The following is a 12,245-nucleotide window of genomic DNA, read 5'->3' on the forward strand; positions in this document are numbered from 1 at the left end:
TATTATGCTCTTTGTGTCTGTTGTAGTTTCCATGGAAATAAAGAGATAATATATTTTAGAGCAACCAATGTATTTACAGTACATACCTTAAAAATATCTTCATAGTGAACTACCACCAAAGAGTCAAAGGGTCATATTAATTTCTGGCATATTGTATGTTCAGATCAGCTGGAGAGGTATTTGCATTTCTTCCAGATGAAATCTTAAAGCTGAAAAATGTTGGTAGCTAGGAGAGCATTGTTGAAATAACTACATTCTCTACTTGGCACTGTAATAGCATCTAAACGGCATATTTTTCATCTGTGAAATAGAGGTCTTTTCCACTGTTCTGGAAACATGGGATTCAAGGTGACTTCATGGGGTGTTAATGGATGAATGATCTGCACCCTGCTAACAATATTTCATGAGCAACAGTGTAGCAAATAGTAGTCTATTACACTGAGACACCACAAGCCATTTGAAAAAAATATATTACTGGCTTTAACATCCTAGATTTAAATAACTTTCCACAGGAATATGCTTTGCCCACTTCAAAGCACAGCATGTCCCCACCATTAACTAGCAGCTATTTAGGTTTGGAAGTAGTGATGTCAGATTTCCACTCTCATCCCCCCCAGCAATTGAATCCTTGATGGCTAAGGGTATTAATATTTCAATGTGTACAGAGGCATATGTACGGAGCATTTGTTTTTGTATGGGACACATTTTTCAGTCCACATGAGTTTGAAGAAACACCACCTTTGAGAGTCCGTGATAAAACAAACTTGATTTTAAGCTGTTAAGCAAAGTTCTTGAGCATGGAAAGGGTACTCTGAAAGACAAAGAGACCTGTAGAAGGTATGGAATATCCAAAGTCCTGCTTATTGGGCAGCTAAAACCAGCTGATTGCCAAAGAAAAAAAAAAAAAAAAAATTTAAAATAAAGGGAAAAAAAAGAGGATGTAAATAGTCAATGATATTAAAGCACCCATAGGTGCTAGAGGTGCTCAAGGTAACAGATGCCCTTTAGCAACACTGCTTCTGTCCCTGAGCAACATACACACTTCTGTATTGCATCTTGGATAACCCCATTCTCCCTTTGGCCAGAGTTTCTTTAAATATCTTTCACGATTTTCCTCTTCCTTCTCCTCCTCCTCCTCTCCTCTTCTGTCCATCTTGTCTCTCTCATAGTTATATCACTGAAGAAGTTTATGACATGCAATAAGGATAGGCCAGGGAAGGATTTAAGGTGAGGTCACACACTGCTTTCTTCAAAATACACTGCCTTTAAAATTTATTTTCTTCTGCTTTTTCAGTTGCTAGATGCTAACATAAGCTTTTCAGTGGAAGCAGTATTAGATTGATCAACATTTTAAATGGGGTGAACCTATTCTGAAGAAAAATAGTTGTAATGACATGCATGATTTCTAGTGAAATCTTGTTCTGGCTTGCTCTCAAGGGCTTTCAAACTGTTATTTAAGGGACAGATGCACTAGAACACGAAAGAAAATATCTGCAAATAGCTTGACTAATGATTTGTTTAAAGTTTGAAGTATGCTTCCAAGAGTCAAGGTCTTGCTGTTTATCCATTTTGTTTAACAATTGTTCCTGTTGTTAACTTCCACCAAAATAAATTGGCCCACTAGCGTTAGAAAAAATATCCCCTATAATATCTACTCCCACTGATAAAGGGAAAAACTCTTTTAGTCCAAGCCCTCTGCTTTGACCCATCACAGGGTGAGCATTACACAGAAAATGGCAAACTTTACTGACATTTTGATGGAAGAAAATGACAATTTATCTCTGATCTTCCGCAGCTCAGCTGCTGTTGGTATAACTGTCATAATTTTATTCCTTTGAAGTTGAATCTCATCAGGATGAGTTAAACAAAATGTGAGATACCCTAATCCACATGGAATTAAGTAATTCAAGTACCAGTGCCAATAGCAGTCACTGATGAAGGACAAAAAATTATCGAAATTCAGAATGAAATTCAGAAATGTATTTTAGGTCAAATTAATTTTATTTTTATTTTTTCTCCTCTTTCCTGTCTTTCTCCCTCAAGCAGAAAGAAGATAAAGGACTCCTCCTTTATCATACAATGCACAGTAAAAGACAGCAACTTCCTTTTGCCAAAACCACTGTCAAACATTTTTTAGAAGTATGAAACACCACTATGAAGATTTTCTGGAGGGCTGACAAAAACACTGGCCAATATGCAGCCCTCTCAGCAAACTCCTTTGCTCCTACCTTCTCTCTCAGTTAGATGGCACTGGGCTTTCCTAGTACAGCCAACTGCACAGAGTAACTTTTCTTTCCATTCCAAGACATACCTATCAGCAGCAAGAGAGGTTTCCTTTCTGAAGAAGGTATCTCTTTGTCTCACTCCTCTTTCATGTTGTAGCAAAAACCTTTGTGACCACTCAGTTTCTGTCTTCGTGTTGTTATAGTTCCCTGCAAATTTCCACACTGTATAGCTAATTTCTTCTTCTGGGCAGTAAAATGCAGCAGGGAGACTCTTAGAAACATCCAGGAAGGCAACATTTTCCCTGATTAAGTTAATTTTGCTTGGCATTTTCTTTTGCTCTTTCTCTCAGTGCACATGCAGCCTATTCCCCTGCAGAGCTCAGCATGAGCAGCAGCTTGTAGAAGCAGAATAGCAGCACTTTGTCTGCAGCAGGAGCTCTCAGTGCTAGGTGCTTTTGCTTACACTTAACTGGGAAAATTGAGTAGGGAACCAGAGACCTGAATGAAGGAAAAAATATAAGGAATGAGTGGCAACCTCCTTATTTTAACATCTGAAGATAGAGCACATGCAAAAGAAAAGAGTGAGTTATTGAAAGACGTGTCTCAGGGGGTTCTGCCCCACACTGACCTTTTCTTCCTGTTTTATGCTTTAGTTATGTATTGTCGTTCTCATACCTGTGAAGTTACAGTGACTTGTCATGTAGTGAGACTAACAGCATCCCCACAGGAAAAAAAAGAGGAATGACACTAGGCAGCCAATCCTCCCATAGAAGAAGTCATTTCTGTCCTCAGTTGGATAGATTCACCACTCACTGCTAGCTCATTCTATTCCTTTCTGGTTGGTATCCTGACAGGGAGTGGGCAAATTGCTCCCAACACCAGAATTTCCCTGATTGCAAAGAGAGATGAGATTCATACATTCTCCCTTGGAGAAGTTGTTATAAGAACTAATTAGTTCCTTCTTGTATAACAGTTAGTAAAGCTGTTTTGTTGTTTTTTTTTCTAGGAGGACCAAGTGCAATACACTAATGTTACAAAATTGATGTTTAACCTAATGGCTCTTCCCCAGCTGTAGCTCTATCAAGGAAATAAAAGAAACATGTCTCCAGTATATCTCTTTGAATCCAAAGCTAGTTGCTTACTCCTTTAATTGCTGGATGAGCCCTCAGTTATTTCCCGTCATTTTTCAAAGATTCCAACAGCCCATGTTCACCAGTGTCTACTGGACATGGTGTAAGCTGGTATTGCTCCACCAGAGGGGCCACACCAGGATACACCAAAACCTGGACCCTTCCTGGAGGCCTTTCACATGAGAGCCTGCTGTGAGCACCCTGTGGTGGCCTGACTGCACACGTGAGACCAGACTTAGAGTGGGCTAACCTGTCCCTGGACTCATTTTGGCACATGCACAAGGGGTATGCTATCTTCTTGCTGTTAGACACCTGAAGTTCACCCAGATCTGTTAATGCTACTTTGCCCTGTATCTCACAGTAGGCCCTTTTAACTCCTGTCTCTAAATGAGGCGGAACTTCCCAGCCATGGGCAGTTCTTTTAAATATAAGTGTAAAAGCTATGCTAGAGGAAATGGGTTTTGTACAGATATTTGATTATGAAATCAAACTTTTTCTGTAGTGTTTTCAGTTTTGGCAGCTAATGGATGGTAACAGTGAAAAAGGGCTGAGTTTACGTGAATTGAAGGCATTCATTCCTGCATATGCTTTACTCTATATTGAAAGTAGGGAGTTTTCAATTATGACATGAGCCTATGAGATTTTTTTCTCTTTAAAGCAATAGAGAGAAAAGCCCTAAACCCTCAAGGAATTGTTAAATGTAGGATTATACATGAATGCCATAAATTATTCTTTCTTATGTTCACAAATGGTAACAAAGAGATGATTTGATGAGTAAGATCTGTACTTCAGGCAACAGGAAACACCAGCTATAAGTTAAATAAAGGCATGGATGAAGAAATTGCCAACTGAATTTCCCTGAAACACAGAAACAGAATGCCAAAAGCACAGAAGTTCAGTAATGATCTGTGATCCCTGATGCCAGAGAAAACCACTTAAAGAGTTGTCTTCTGACTGAAGAGAAAGAATGGTTCCTGTTCTGTTTCAGAGGAAGTCAAAGAACAACCAGTACATTGGTATTTCTTCAGTGTCCAGATGTACTTATAATTTCCAGCTGACATCACCATAGTGAGCTTTTCCTCCACCATTGTTTGGGCTTTGGAAGGACCAATACAACGTCAAGATTAGAGTTCACTGGTTCCTTATCCTCATACTTTCAGCTGTCTTACTACAAGCACTCTTGCTTTCATTCTGTTCAAGTCACTCTTCCCTATTAGGTGTCTAAATGTCTAAATCTATTTCTTTGAGAAACAGTTCATTACTCTAAATACATTCTCATTTACCTAAATGTCTACACACTGCAGGGACTTGAAAAAACACACATAATATATTCTTCCTTCAGCTTAGCACTTAGCAACACTGCAAATCTTTGTTATTTATATTTCTGAAGGCTATGTTATGCAGGCTATGTACATGCCTGAAGGCTATGTACATGCAGATAGTCTAAGAAAAGTCTCTGGTTTGAGATGTTCTCGTCTTTATTCAACTGTTGGAATGGCTCTTTAGAAAACTGAATTATCTATTAGAATCCATTTAGAAATCTAAATATAAAGGGGTTTGTTTGGGGTTTTTTGTTTGTTTTTATTTTATCTCAAATCTTGTTTTTCTGTACAAACACCACTGCAGTGGCCACAGGGGTGATAGTCACTTGCTACTGGAAATTGAAGCAATGTAAAGATGAGCAGAAATAAGGTGTCCAAAAGACCTCCATGTTATGCATCATCCTGAGAACCTATTACTCACATAATGCAAATAGCCTATAATGGATTTCAATACATAAAGAAAAAAAGAATGGTTTTGTTATGGTTCCTTGAACATATCAGTACTGTACCTATTCATTCACTACGTCTGTCATTCCTATTAGTATAATCTTCCTCTTTTTCACTATCGCACCTTCTGTACATTTTCCCCAAGCAGATTCTATTCAGTCTTTTCACTTGTGTCTGCTCCTCTTGAGTGGACAATGATAAGAGAAAGTTTGGTTATAAAGCACTGGTTCAAAGTTATGTTCCTGGATGACTGGCAGAAAAAAAAAAAATTATAAAAACTTAAAAAATATGATCAAAGGGGCATCAAGGCTTACTTATAAACCATGTGTCAATTCCTCAGTTACAATGAAAGAAGGTTTATTCATATCTAGCATTATGGCAACTCCTTTGCTTGTACTACTTTATATTTTGTTTTGCTAGAGTCTAACCAAAAGTATATGTGTAAATCTGTGTTTATTAAAATATCTGTGGTTATGAAGTGCTTTTGGAAAAGTTAAGATGCTCAGTGTATTTGCAATAAATATTCCTATAAGCTCAAAACCTCCAGGGGTGTTGTGTAGCCTCTCTCCTTGGAAATCTTCAGAAGAAACCTAGATATGGTCCTCAGCAGCCCACTCTGGTGTCCCTACTTGAGCAGGGCATCAGATTTGAGTTTCCTTCCAACGTCAGCCGTTCTGCAAAACTAAAGGAGCATAAATGAACCCGACCCTGAATAAAGCATTGCTGAAAACAGAGAGGAATACAGTTTTAGCATAAGTGATGTGCTTTCCTAATCTAGCAAAAAAAAAAAAAACACTCTGTGCCTTTATCACACTTCCATACCCTTGATTCCTTTGTTTTCCTGATTTATTTACAAATGCAGTTCTGATAATTTAAAAAGCGAGGCTGTGGTTTGTGGTTTTGTGCTTATTGTGTTTATTTTTGGGTGGTTGTTCTTTTCAAAAACTTTTTACTAACATTAATTAACTCAAATCCACACAATACTGTCACCAAGATATTTTCTATATAAAAACTTCTTATAAGATCTTCCTGTGTTGAACGACTCAGCTGCTTTGCTAGAACTAAGGGAATATGTAAGGTAAGTATTTTAATCAAGAAAGAAAAGGAAGGAAATTTTTGATCCTTTTTTGCCAGTTTCAAAATTCAGGTGTTCGGAATACAAACTGTTAGAAGCAAGAAAAGGAAATACGTCTAAACTGATGGGAATAGGTTCTGTGTGATAGTAATATCCATAAGAAGGACCAAAAAATTATTACTGTAATGCTTCTCTTCATTTATTCTACCAAGTTAGTAACTTGTGCTAGGGGTCTTCAGCCTTAGCTGTAAGCAGTTTCCAACACATGAAACAAGATCACCCCAATTGCTTACAAGGAACGTTCAAGAAGTTTCAACCCACATGAGGAGTTTTAGGAGTTATTGTTAGTATATCTTCTCCTTCTTTATGCAGTATAGTTAGCAACACTTTCCTTTGGCCTCTCTTTATGCAGCTTCCCTGTGTAGAAAATAATCTCTTAACTGTAGACGCAGTCTCCTGCTCTATGTTTAGTGATGTGTAGCACAATAGTTCTCTCATCTAGTCTAGAAAGCCTCTGAGAACTATAGCTGTCCAACAGAAGTAGAGAGGAACTCTTCTTACACCTCTGTGTTTTCTGATTTGAAAGTGAGAATATTTCACCCAGAGCTGCAGAAGATCAAAACTCAAATTGTACATTTCTTTTGAGGGAAGAAAAATCTACACGTATTTCATCCTAGGGTTTGTGAGCCTGGGCAAGGGGTTGCATTTTTTTTAAATAAAAGCTTAAGAAAAAATGCTCTGGTCTCCACAAACAGTAATACTAGAAGGTGTAGTAATTATTGAGACTGACAGCTGAAATGGCTCATTCATTCTTGCAGCATAGGCCCACAGTGTTATGAGCTATCTCTGAAAGCAGATCTTTTACATAATAATGGAATCTCACACTGTTCTACAACAGTCTGTCACAAATTCCAGAAGAAAGCTGTCTGCAGCTCCCTGATATTTTACACTGCTTGGTGAAAGCAATTCCCTTGAAGAGCAAAGGAAAAAGAAAACGAGCAGTGGGTCCCACAACTCATCTCAAGTTTCCTTTGGTGACTTTCTTCCATTTCTTTTTCATGAGGTCTTTGACAAGCAGCAGCAGTTATAAGATTTTCATTTCCTGGAAGACTTCTTGCCAGGCTAAACTAAAAGCTACTTTTCCTTTACTTTTTTTTTTTACTTTTTACTTTTTCTTTTTTTTTTTTTGATAGATGCACAACATGACTGGAGAGATTCATGACGTACTTTTCCTGAACTGTATATCAAGCTTTGTATACTTTCTGATATTCAGTAGGGAGTTCTTCTCTTCAGGACAGTTTATGTTAGTCTTCCTATGGCAGAACAGTAAGGCAAAGTATAATTCAAGTTATAACTTGAGTACAAGAGGAAATTTAAATATAATCCTCAAGGAGTAAGAGATTGCTGAGTGTCAGTGAACAGATTTCTGTATCTTCAGTAAATAAAGCCCAATTTGAAACAAAGAGACGGTCTCCTTTGCCAGTCACTTGCTCAGACATAAGAAAGCAAGGTTTAGGCAGTAGGACAGGTCAAATTTTGTGATTCTGTGATTCTGTGAAATTGGGAATTGTGGGAAAAGATCGTGTGAATCCACTATGTATTAGCTAAGTACAATTAGACACAGAGACTAATCATTTTATAAAATGCTGACTAACTGTCCTTGTCTTCAATAGTTTGGCATCACCTATGGACGCAAAATTTGTCACAAGGGGACATGTGACAAATAGCACAGTATCCCAACAGTTTGACTGTGCTGTGTCAGAATGTCTCCCAGCCAGAGCCGTTCATCAGATCATTGGGTGGCAGCACTGACATTTCAGTAGATGTTTTTAATTACGTGGGTGAAGGAGGCCCATCATCAATAGCGCTGACATTTCAAAGAGCTATCATCTCAGGATAAGCCAGCTCTAAAACTAATCTTTTTCCCGTCCTTCTCCATCTACCCTGACAAATAAAGCTGCATGAGTCAGATTTTTAAACTCTGGTAGTACGTAAACAGAAGTACACAGCACAGAGAAACCCGTATAGGAGCCCATAAGCACCCAATTCAGATAGATGCTCTTTGTTCCTTGGCAGGCTTGGTTGTTTCATTCAACATGTGGCTTTGGCTGTTTGGATGCACATTCCAGCACTTCCTCAGCCGGAGAGCAAAAAGATTCCCTCCTGTGGGGCTGATTACTAACAGAGCATCTCTCAGTCACAGCAGGGCCCTGCCCACCCCAGCATATCTGACAGCCTGCTGATGGGGGAAGACAAACATTGCTAACTTTATGATTTTTCTGGTTGCTCTTCTTGGGTGCCTAAGAAAGGCATAAAGTAGGACAAAAAAGCCCGAGAGTTAGGCCCATTTTTTGTCATTCACTGCTGCCTCCACAAGAGCTTTTGCTGACAGCTGAGTTTTCATTTTGTGCCTGTCCACTCAAAATTCAACCAATATTTTGAAAGATGAAAATTATAACATTTCATCTGAAAGAAGTTTAAACAGAATGGTCCATTGTTTGTTTGTTTGTTTTTAAAAGTCCTCTTTATAATCTTCTGCCACATTTTCCCCAACACAGCAATTATTTTTTAACGACTAAAATAATTTCTTAATAAGTAAAATAATTTTGCAAAAGCCGTGGTTTTGGTTTTAAAAATAGACGACATTATATTTGTTTTGCTCACTGTAGCATACAGTTCCACTTAAAGGAATTCTTCTGTGTTAAAGTTCTTCCCATGGGCTGAATCTTTAAAGGATTATACCCTTAAAGCAGAAGGCATATTTATGGTCATGCAAAAACAAAAAGGCTCTTCTCTAATGTTCCCAAGGCAACTCACCTGAGCTGAACCACTGTTAGTAAATGTTTCTGAATACAACCTTACAGATCTGCTGCAGACTAGAAAATAATTTTGTTTTTATTTCTTTGGAGGAAGATGAAGAAAGTTCTGTTAAACCACTGAGCATGACTCATGATCACTACCTAAGCTGCTTCACAACCTCCTCTGTGCCACCAATCCCTCTCTTCAAGGGAGAGAGAGACCACAACAGCAAGACTACATGAAAACATGTGTATGACAGTGAATACACACTGCAGGCTTGTGCAAGCACACATATATGTACCCAAGCATAATGAAAATGCACTCAGAATAACTTCTCTACAGCCGTTTGTTTTTCTTATGTTATTTCTGTCCAATCTGACTTCATTCCAAATTCAACCAACACCTTTCAACTGTATTTAATTGCTCATTTTCAACCTAAAAAAGTTAGGTGGAAATAACTACTTATTTTCAGTCTTACAAAATCCAGCTCCATGTTATAAGTACATTTATAAATGCTTTTCATATCAGCCTTGTCACCAGTAATTTCTTTTTCTTTTTTTTCTTTCAGAATCACAACTAACTGGCTGAAGTATGAAAATTGCTGAAGGGCATTTTCTATCACACTTTGGGCAGCTGCACATGAAATTGATGGAAAATTACCTTTCCAAGGTGAGGTGAGTTTAATTGCTAATTTGATGAAAGGGAGGAAATATTTAAGACACTTTGGCCTTGGAGAGCTTGGAAGGATCTTGTAGGAGGATGAGAAATTTTCTGACGAACATCTTTGTAACAAAATTTCCTACTGCTTGTTCAGTGCATGAAGACTTTTTTTTATCATCTTTGAAAGCTGAACAGAAATGACCAATTCAGAAATGTATGAAAATCAACAGTTTTTAAAAATTGCAAATTAGAAACAAGAATCATAGTAGTGAGGACTACTATGGTTCTGCGAGGTTCTACGTGGGAAGATTTTGGTATAGTGTGTTGTGATCAGGTGAGAGGTGCCCGAGCAACATGATTTGATGAGAGACCGTTCAGATGGTGTTGAGTGAAAAACTTAGCTGGTAAGGAAGGAAAGAAAGAAAATTGAGACTTTGGGTATGTGAAAACAAGAGGAAGGCTGCACAGACTGAGCATACCATAGTGTGTCCATTAGGTCTCTAAGGTTTCTGAAGACACTTTACCACTGTGCTTTTCTCCTACTTTCTCAGATCCTGACATGATGTTCTTCAGAAGGACCTTCTTGTATGTTATAAACTGAGTTGGAGGCCTAATTGCTTTGTCTTCCCAATGTCTTTTTTATTTAATCCTCCAGAGATTACTTCTGAATTTAAGTCTATCTTCGAGGTTCATTTCTTTTTTACATTTTTGTTGTCTTGTTGTTTGTTTCTCTGATTATTTTCAATTCAATTAGCTCATTCTCTTTCAGGCGTCTCGAGCGACATCTCCTCCCTTTTCTCATTCTCTTGCATCTCTTTCTACCTATATATAAAGTTCAGAAGTTGTGGATAGAAATCTGAATTTTTTTTCTCCATTTCTACATCTTTCTCTCCAGTTTATTCTAAGCTACATCTGGCAAGTTGATCAAGATTCAATCTACATCAAACCTTTATCAACAAAAATAATGGTCAGAACAGTTGCTGTCTGAAAGACAAAAAATGTCCTGTCTGTACTTCATCCTATTCTGCTATAGCTATTCACTGTCATATGCAGTGCTGACTTCTTTGGGTGTAAAAGTAGGTTCTGTGTTCACACAGAACATCTATCTTTATCTCATTGGCTCATGACATATCATGAGTCTTGTGGATATTACAGCTTCATTGTTAGTTCCTCTCATCCAATCTTTTATTTTGGGTAATGATAGGTTTTATGAATGCAAACCATTTGCCATTGACTTTGTTTTCATATTGAGAGTGCCTTATGCTTCCAGTCCATCCCTTAAATTTTAGGATAACACAATGTTTATCATAGTGACTAAATGATTTAAATCATTGTTGACACTGTCACTTTGGCATCATTATAAATACCTTGGCTCCACAGGATTCAGGCTGTGTGATGAACTCCAATAAATTTCTTCCTTAATATTGTCAGAGCTTGAAATGAAAATCTGTGCAGAAAGGAAAAGACAGAATTGTTAAGGTGTCATACTTATCTCTTTGAAATAAATGGTGAGTTTTTTTAATCTTTGCCATCAGGAGTGATAAATGTTTCTGCAGTTGCTTATTATCACTGTTCTGAAGCTCTCCTGTGTTCTCCCTTTGGTTGTGTAGAATTATTAGAATAGGCCAATGGGAAGTATTTTGCATTTTGATGTACAGATTTAAAACCAGTGGCATATAAATCAGTACTGAATATCCTCAGCATTATTTGCCCTTTCCTAAATATCCTCAAATCTGCAAGAGTAGAGGAAGATTCTCATTGAAACCAATACCATTTCTTATTACACTGACAGGGAATATCATTCTTAAAGAAGGAACAAATTATATCTAAAATTCCTTTGAGTTTTTTTTGCTATTTTTACACTCTGGAACAGCTTAAGATGGCCTCAGTGTAATCAAGAACCAGATTCAGAGAAATGCAGTGTTGATAAAAAGAAATATTGTTTTTCATTTTTGCTGTAGATTTTTGTGTCTTTCCATGTAGTGTTTTAGGGCATGTGAAGAACTTTTAGTAGAAATCGATGAACATTAGTAATGATGAAGTAATATAAGAAGCTGCATTTCATAGAATCATTTTTACAAGCAAGATATCAATGTATTGCCTTATAGGATTCACAACACAGTGCCGTGCTTGGGAAGAAAGAAACTATAAAACATGTAACCTCACTCGTCTCACATAATCTGCACAGAAATCTAAAGGCAGACCACTGACAGCTTTAAAATGGTGCAAAATATCTTTAGCAGTCTCCCAAAACTGAGGGAAATGTCACATCTAAACCGAAACCATAAAAAAGAAGGAAATAAAGCACAAAAGAAGCTGGGGATTTGCTGACTATTTTAATAGCTGGGTAGAGAGGATGAGAACCAGGCAGTATTTTCTATCAGTTTAAAGGAGTAGAGTCTCACTAAAAGGCAAGGGCTATGTTGAGAGCTGCCATGAGATAGGGAGCACTAGGGACACAGTAATACCAGTGCTGATACTGCAGACATCTGCCCTCTGCACAGAGCGAGGATGCTCCCATCTCTTCTGGCTCCAGAGGCAGGCTGTCATATGCCTAGCCTTGCCAAAGCTTCCCTTAGTAAAGGAA

General features: G+C 37.8%; 1 long non-coding RNA gene across 1 annotated transcript in view; it reads left to right on the forward strand.

Moving 5' to 3' along the window:
* Positions 1–12,245, forward strand: part of LOC128091455 (uncharacterized) — a 244,858-nt gene that overhangs the window by 221,580 nt on the left and 11,033 nt on the right. Inside the window, exon 5 of the long non-coding RNA XR_008211416.1 lies at positions 9,567–9,667. This is a non-coding gene — a long non-coding RNA (uncharacterized LOC128091455). The remainder of the gene's footprint in view (positions 1–9,566; positions 9,668–12,245) is intronic.

The sequence above is a fragment of the Tympanuchus pallidicinctus genome, unplaced genomic scaffold (assembly GCF_026119805.1).
Source record: "Tympanuchus pallidicinctus isolate F22 unplaced genomic scaffold, pur_lepc_1.0 scaffold10, whole genome shotgun sequence".
In the NCBI taxonomy this organism is placed as follows: domain Eukaryota; kingdom Metazoa; phylum Chordata; class Aves; order Galliformes; family Phasianidae; genus Tympanuchus; species Tympanuchus pallidicinctus.